We start from the raw sequence: 8,970 nt of genomic DNA, 5'->3' as shown, positions 1-8,970 counted from the left end.
AAGCTACGTTAAAAATCCATATCGCACACACACACACACAATCCCCCATCAAATAAACAGCCAAATAGACGAGTTGTTCAAGAGGAAATTTAAAGTATATAAGCCAAGCCGATTCTCTCTCTCTCTCTCTCTCTCTCTCTTATATCCTTGTGCTAGGTAACATCGATAACGCCATTAAAGAGAGAAATATTATACAAGTTGAACTCGCTATGTCCATCAACGGGTGTTCAGTTAAGAACAGACAATCAAAAGATATTACCTGGAATTTTTGCTCCTAACAAGTCAACCGGAAAGCAACAGATGCCAGCTTTCAAATGAAATTTGACCTTGATTAATTACTGATCCTTGAATATTGAAGTGACATTTTGTCACTAAAATTTATTTACTACTAAAGGAAAACTACACCTAAAGCGCGGGGTAAGGGGTCGTCCATTAATTATGTCAACAAAATGGGGGGAGGGGGTTTGCAGAAGTTTGAAAATTGTTGACATGGGGGAGGGGGTAATTCAAGATAAATTAACGTCAACAATGTTATTTTTTTCAATAAATTTAATAAATCAAAAAGTAGGAAATTAGTCGGTGCGTTGGTATGGCACACACTCGCTCGCCCGTCAACAACCCACCACTTTAATCCTAAACCGGTTGAGCTCTTGCCAAGGAAGTCATAGTCTTGCATCATCATATTTTGTTTTTATTCAATGTAGATTGTAGACTGTAGACAGATTAACCACATATGGTATTAATCTGAAGAAATTAATGAATCAGCCACTAAGCCCATTATAACAATTGAGGAACATTTGGCTTCCTCATGGGAAGATGATAGAAGCTAGAATATAAAGTCTCGATTTTTTGCATGAATTCAAAGTGTTATAGTCAATTTGAAATCTGTTAAACAAGTAAAAAAACGTATTATAATTTATTTGTAGACCTTTCAATTTCCATAATTCTATTTTTAGCATAAAAGCCAGCCTTATAAAATATTGTTAGTTTGTAGGGGGGTAAAAAAAATATTTGACAATTTTATTCGGGGGGGGGGATCACTGAAAGTTTTGACAGTTGTTGACAAGGGGGAAGGGGGTAAAAAATTGCCTTAAAATTGTTGACATAATTAATGGACGTCCCCTAAGCAGTTTACATGAGGACAAAAGAACGTGTGAGGCACTATTTCCACGAGGACAAAAGAACATGTCAGGACACAGGAAGGTGGGCGTAATTTTTTTCTTTTAAATGTATTGAGTCATACTGTGAAACATTCTTATCGACAGTTGTGGTGTTTATACAATACTTGAACAAGATTCCAGTTCCAATTCAAGTATACTTGGTAATAAAGACTATCGGCAGGGCCGTAGAGAGGGATCACGGGCCCTTGGGTAAGACACACCCGGGCCTCTCCTAGTTCTTCTTCATACAATTTTTTTTTATATAAAATTAAAAAGTGTTGTTCGGCCTGGCCCCCTTACAGGTCCGGGGATATATCCCCGGTTTCCCCGCCTCTTACCGGCCTTGGCTATTGATAACGCGAGTAGACTTAATGGGTAGCTGGGTGTGCTATAGTCAAATATTACGTATCGAACGTATTGGGTGTAAAGTTGTATATTATGAGCACAAAAATCTGTCAAATGTTGATGGACATTCTGTTTTATGGAACATATTTTTACATGAGCTAAAATAGTCCATTTTGATATTGTAATGTACGCACAATAGATAACGGCATGGTTACTGTATTGGATTGTAAATGTCATTTTGCTTGAAGACTAATCAATATGAAACAAGTGCCTAAATATCAGACGAGATCAGATATTGTGCTAAATAGGTGCACAAATGTAGAAATAGTGGAGTTGGAATAACAATATTAATATAATCGCTCTCATTACATCACTGTCACGGAATGGTGTAAATGTTATTCATTAAATACATGTACTCGGGTTTCGTTTATTCGCTGTACAACGATACCCGAGGGTGATTATGTATATGGTCTATTGTATTTCGAAATCGTGAGTACGATTCGTTCAATGCCGCACGTGCAAGGTGCTTTCGATACGGCAAAACGAAAGGTCTAAACGTATAAATACTTTACTGTATGTAAAGGGTCTTTACAATACTAATGGTTTTGTCAGCCAGCGGCCTGCTTAAAGGATTCGCACAACTCCAGCTGTAGGGGTAGGTAATTTTTTGGTCTTAAGTGATAACTAGTGTATGACCATATTTACCTTTGCATGTTTGTTATATAGTTTTCTTTATACAGCATAATGCGTGCATTTTTTTTTATTCTTGTTGCGACGTAGTACAGGATTTATATTGGTAATGTAAAGCTACATTTTTTTTATAGAATTTTTACTATAGTCTTATCGAGCAGGGTTAGGTTTACTATTGAACCTGTCATTTTGTAATTGCCATAATAATATAATCTTTATAACTTACCATGTATGACGTCCTTACGTTATTATGTCTGTATCAAGTTTAGTACACTGTATCGGGTATATTTTCAGCTGTCTGAGGGTAGGAATATCCGGGGTTTCCGGTGTTGTCTGAGGGTAGGAATATCCGGGGTGTCCGGTGTTGTCTGAGGGTAGAAACGTCCGTTTGTCCGGAGCGTTTAAGGTGCCGGAGTGTCTAATGTCTAGTGACTAAGGTGACCCAGCTGTAGAGCCGTCAAAGGACCAGGGTGTCCGGAGGGTCTAATATTTGGAGTGTCCGGAGGGTCTAATGTTCCGAGTGATCATAGTATTCCGAGGGTCCGGAGTCTGTAACAGTTGTGAAATTGATTCGTAGGAGCTGTGGAGCGGATAGGGTGCACGGGTAACGGAGTGTATCTCCGTACATGTATTTTATTAGCTGTAGGCTAGTTTTGGGTTCGTAAGACCCGGTGTATCATTCAGGACTGGAAAGATAGATGGTATATCCGTTCTTGAGTTTAGCAACATAATCTCGCTACCTGAGCGAATACATTTTTACTATGAGTAAAAAGCTTACATCGTTTACTATTTGAGTGAACTATATTCATCTTTCCATTATTGAATCATTTATCCTGTGTTTTTTTGTGTTACTGAACTAATTTATTCGTATTTTTTTCCATCTTTGAATCTGTGCGTTTTATGTTAAATAAATCCAATATGTGGATTATAAATACGCACACATCTTCATAATCTACTGCTCATATAAATCACCACATTAAACCATATATATGTGCCGTCAAAACGTGTTCTGTTGTCAATCCGAAATATCCCATCCGGTTATCTTGTTACAATCAACACTTCAATCATCGTCACCAAGATCGACACCGTCACTACCAACGCCAGTGAACGTCTAAATTAGCACAGTTGTAATAGTCCTCGTTAGGAAACACAACGGGGTCCATGTCTACAACGCTGGCCCACGTTAGAGGACACATTGACTCGCGTTCTACAACTCTATAATGGCCCACGTTAGCAAGCACATTGGCGTAATGACTGCAACGCTGTAATGGCCACACCAGCAAACCGATCGGGGTTATTGTCAATAATGCTGTAACGGCCCTCGTTAAGAAACACAACGGGGTCAATGTCGCCAATGCTGTAATGACTCGCGTTAGCAATGGTATCAAGGTAAATGTCGCGAACATAATGATCCACGTTAGTAAGCACAGCGGGGTGAATATCACCAATGCTGTAATGGCCCAAGTTTGTAAGGACAGCGGGGTTAAATGTCGCCAATGTTGTAATGGCCCACGTTAGTAAGCACAGATGGGTTAATGTCGACAACGCTGTGATGGATCGCGTTAGCAAGCACAGCGGGACTTGGGGCAGGTGGGTAAATTTTATGATTTTGTTTCATACAATTTTGCTGTAAGACCGTCCTGAACATCATAATTTCAAGTGGACTAATAGCTTCGACACAATGTGTCATATGAGCAATGTCAATTTATAGTACATACGATGCTGGTGGTATTTTGAAAGATGATGAAATAAATAAAGCAGATGCAGGAACTCTGGTGATTGTATTGGTGGATTTTATTTTACCTATCAGTAAGAATCTAAAGCAGCTTTGCTGGTGTCAGCAGCAAAAACGGAGAACAAAAACGTAAAAGAAAAAACTGAAACGGTGGCGTTTGTATGAATATCAAGGAGGTGTTAATAGCGACAGCAGACAGAGATTGTATAAAACATAGCATAGTTAATCTAGGAGTAAAAGCAATAAAGACATTATTAACATTAATAGTGTTTCCAATAATACTTTTTGATGACATGATAAATGCTGATTTCATTGTAGTGGGAGAGCAAAGCTATAATCGCAGCATTAGCAGTGTTAGTGGTTCGACCAGATTGGGTGTCCTGACAGTAGTTCTGATAATACTATTTGCTCAGATGCTGAGTGCCGATTGTTGTGGTACCAACAGCGGCACTAATATTTGTGGTAGCTTCAGTAGTACTTGTTACTGTTGTACTCGTGTTCGTGGCGGTGTTGGTAACATTAGTGGAAAAGGAGGATGATTTTACTTCACAGTAGCAGTATCTGGAAAGAAAGAAAGATAGATAGACAGACAGATAGATAGATGCAAATATTCGAGTTACTAAATTAAAAAAAAAACATTTATATGCAAAGGTCGAAGTTTTGTTCTCATTATTTGATACTTGCTCATTATTTCATGCTATTTTATTTTAACTGCCTTTCTTAGTTTGAGCAAAGCACGTGAGCGATACAATTCATATTTATCCAACAAATGTCCTTGAACTAATAATTCCCAACAGCATAACTTAGCCAGGTACGGAGTTCGCTATTCAGTATATAGCTTGCTTGTTGCTGCATGCTTCAGAAATGTTATGCATTGACTAGCGGGTTTGTTTATAGCGTCACAACTTTGCATGGGACGGTACCAAAAAATACATGTCGAAGTTTCAAATTCCAGATGATTCAGGAAGCTTACAGTTTGAGGGATTTATACAAATGTTGTAAGCATCATTTGTTTATATCATTATTATACTACACAAATGCGCATTCACATTATACATGTTCAAAATGGGTGTTGGCCAGTTATCAGCCCGGATAAGTCAAACTACATACAAACTGAGCCATGTTACCCGTCTTCACAATTACGGTAACTTCTATTTAGTCAATGTATTTTGCAAATAATATTCTGACTACATAACTAGGCATTCCTACTACCCGTGTTCACAATTATAGAACCTCATATCCAGTCAGTATATAACATGCTATTGGAATGGCATTACTTTCAAGTGTATTTATTATCCACTATTTACATATATACCTGTCAAGGCCAGGTTCAGACTTTAAACAGATCTATCAACTTATAATCGTTTTGGTAGAGATTGTAGTGGAGGACGGTGGTGATTATAAGAAGCTCTCTGGTGTATACATTTTTTAAAATGACATTAATTTTTAACTTTTTATTTTGGAGGCAAATATTTGGGAAACTGAAACATCTTTGAAATAATAATTTGCAACACAATCAGCCAGGTAGGGTGTAATCTGTACGTTACCTAGCTTGTTCATACATGCTTCAAAAGTTCACTGCAGTGATTGGCGTGATCGTTTAAAACGTCACAACTTTGCCTGGAAAGGTAGAAAAAGACATGATGTCGAATGGGACATGCCAGATATTTCAAGAACCTTACATTTAAGGGATTTATATAAATTTTGTAAGTATCAGTCTTTTTTGTCTGAATACTAAATTACACATATGCACATTCATCTTACCCGTGTTCACAATGGGTGTTGGGCAGTTACCTGCCAGTATCAGTCTAACTGTATACAAACTCGGTCATATTACCCGTATTCAAATTTACGCTAGCTTCTGTCTAGTCAGTGTTATTTTGAAAATATCAGTCAAGGGCCCCGAGTGGCCTAGTGGTATCAAGTGCTCACTGTTCCAGATCACTGCCATCTCACCTATGCGTGTTTTCTAGTGGGTACGTGATAAAGTTTGCCAGTAAATTTTCGTGGGGTCGGTAGTTCTTCCCGGACTTTTCCTAGGTTGTTGTTCCACCAGTAATAATTGCTGTCATGTATGGCCAATCTTGTACCGCAAACTTGAGTTAAACTCCATAACAATGCCAGTATCAGTATACAAGCTCATATTACCCGTATTCATATTTACGGTAACTTCTGTCTAGTCAATGTTATTTTGCAAATATCAGTCGGGGGACCCGATTGGACTAGTGGTCTCAAGTGCTTACTGTTCCAGATCACTGCCATCTCAACTCTGCGTGTTTTCTAGTGGATACGTGATAAGTTTGCCAGTGGATTCTAGTGGGGTCGATAGTTCTTCCCAGACTTTTCCTAGGTTCTTTGTCCACTAGTAATAATTGCCGCCATGTATGGCCTATCTTGTACCGAAAATGTCTGTTAAACCCCATAACAACAACAACAAATATCAGTCTGACTACACGGATACGCATTCATATAGCCAGTGTTCACAATTAAGGAAATATATCAACTATTAATGGAATGATATTACTTTCAGAGGTATTTGTTATCCAGTATTGACATAAATATAATGGTTGAGTTCAGACAACAATCAATAAACTTCAATCGATTTGACAGACTTGAGTGTAGGACGGTAGTGATCCTAATAAGTACTCTGGTTTATGCAACTTTGAAATGCCATTAATTTTGTAAGATTTTATATTGTGGAAACGAAAAGGAGTAACAGACCATGGATAGGAAGTTTTGCAATGTCTTCTAGATTGAAATCGCTAGAGAGTATATTAATTGGTTTTATAACATATACAAGAAATACATAAATAACTAAGCAGTAAAGACTATGATCCATTACATTCATTATGAGTGTTTAACTATAAGGTTTTCTTAAATTATAATGGTTATTGTTTTCAAATATATGAAATGAAATAAAATTCTGACGTACGAAACATTTCATTGGCAGCAGTTTGGTAAAGTTTCTAGTGAATATCGTGTACGACAGATATCATTGATATCAATGTGCTACAGTTTCTAGTCACTATAGTGTACGACACATTTCATCGGCAGTAATACGGTACAGTTTCTAGTAACTATCGTGTACGACACATTTCATCGGCAGCAATACGGTACGGTTTCTAGTGACTATCGTGTACGATACATTTCATCCAGCTGTAATACGGTAAAGTTTCCAGTGACTATCGTGTACGACACATTTCATTGGCAGTAATACGGTACAGTTTCGAGTGAATATCGTGTACGACTACTGGTGACTAGAAGCAGCTGAATATATACGACGGCTTGCTGTAATTATTCATAAAAACAATGACCCGAATATGAGAGACAATTGTGCATGAAAATGTATGTACATAGTAATCTCTTGGTAGGCTTGTCGTTCATTCAGTCTGTACAGAACGCTTATATATTTGTTCGAACATAACGTATTTGTGGGCAGAACCCTATATATTTGTGTGCAGATTTTAAAATCATCGTGGGCAGGTATGACCTTAGTAAACTTTAACAAAGGTCAAAACTGACCGTAATATCTATATAACTGACCACTAACTAAACACACAAATATGACTATATATATATATATATATATATATATATATATATATATATATATATATATATATATATATGAATGACCGCTGACTGCTGACACCGGACGTATAAAATTCCTACTATCACCAAGCATTCTCCTAAAGAATTTAGGTATAGCACTTTCCGTTGCATCTGGTATATAATTAGAATTCTCTCTCTCTCTTGATATATATATATATATATATATATGCATGCATGCATTCATACTCCTAAATGCACATGGTTGTGGCTGCAATAACTAATAAACATACCACCCACCAAATAAACAGCCAAATAGAGAAGTTATTCAAGAGGAAACTTCAGGCATTATAAGTCAAACCGACTCACTCTCTCTTTCTCTCTCTCTCTCTCTCTCTCTGGGGCCCCGAGTGGCCTAGTGGTCTAAAGCGCTCACCGTTACGGATCACTGCCATCTCACCTCTGTCTGCGTGAGTTCGAGTCTCAGGCTCGGCTAACGTGGGTGCGTGAGAAAGCCTGCCAGTAGCTTCTCGTGGGTCGGTGGTTCTTCCCGGGGTTTTCCAGGGTTCTTCCTCCACCAATTATACTGGCCGCCATATATAGCCTATCTTGTGCTGAAAAATGGCGTTAAACCATACAACAACAACTCTCTCTCTCTCTCTCTATCATCGTGCAATGTAATATCGATAACGCCGTTAAAGAGAGAAGTATTATACAGGTCGAACTCACTATGTCCATCATAAGTTTGTTCAGCTAAGAACGGACAATCAAAAGCTATTACCTGGATTTTTCGCTCCTAACAAGTCAACAGGAAAGCAGCACATGCGATCTTTCACACGAAATTTGACATTATTTACTAACTTGTCCTTGAAAATTGAAGTTACATTTTGTCACTAAAATTAATTTACTACTAACCGGAAGCAACGTCTAAAGTGCGGAGTAAGCAGGTTCTGAGGACAAAAGAACGTGTAAGGCACTATTTCCACGAGGACAATATAAATGTGAGGCACTATTTCCACAAGGACAAAAGAACGTGTGAGGCACTATTTTTCTTTTAAATATATTGAGGCATATTGAGATACAGTCTTATGGACACTTGTGGTGTTTATATATTTGAACAAGATTCCAGTTCCAATTCAAGTATACTTCGTAGTATGGGCTATTAGCAGGGACGTAGAGAGCTATCACGGACCCTGGTGTAAAAAAAAACACCCGGGCCTCTCCTAGTTCTTGTTCAAAACAAAATTTGCCTTTTATAAAATTAAAACGTTTTGCTCGGCCCGGCCCCTTTATGGGCCCGGGGATATATCCCTTGTTGCCTCCTCCCGACTTTGTCGGCCCTGGCTATTGATAATGCGAATAGACTTAATGGGTGGTTGGGTGTGACATAGTCAAATATCACTTATAGAACGTAATGAGTACAGTTATATATTATCAACACAAAAATCTGTCATTTAAATGTTCAGGAACAATCTGTTTTATGAAACATAG

At 38.0% G+C, this 8,970-nt stretch overlaps 1 long non-coding RNA gene across 1 annotated transcript; it reads right to left on the bottom strand.

Moving 5' to 3' along the window:
• Positions 1 to 3,980: 3,980 nt before the first annotated feature.
• On the bottom strand, positions 3,981 to 8,399 carry LOC149787256 (uncharacterized). Its single transcript, XR_016425273.1, has 3 exons — positions 8,261 to 8,399; positions 5,478 to 5,550; positions 3,981 to 4,491 (listed from the first exon to the last, which is right to left on the bottom strand). It is a non-coding gene; the product is annotated as an uncharacterized LOC149787256 (long non-coding RNA).
• Between the last annotated feature and the right edge of the window lie 571 nt (positions 8,400 to 8,970).

This window comes from Sinohyriopsis cumingii, chromosome 12 (assembly GCF_028554795.1).
Source record: "Sinohyriopsis cumingii isolate HCF-2022 chromosome 12, ASM2855479v2, whole genome shotgun sequence".
NCBI lineage: Eukaryota > Metazoa > Mollusca > Bivalvia > Unionida > Unionidae > Sinohyriopsis > Sinohyriopsis cumingii.
This window is presented reverse-complemented; position numbering and strand designations above follow the sequence as displayed.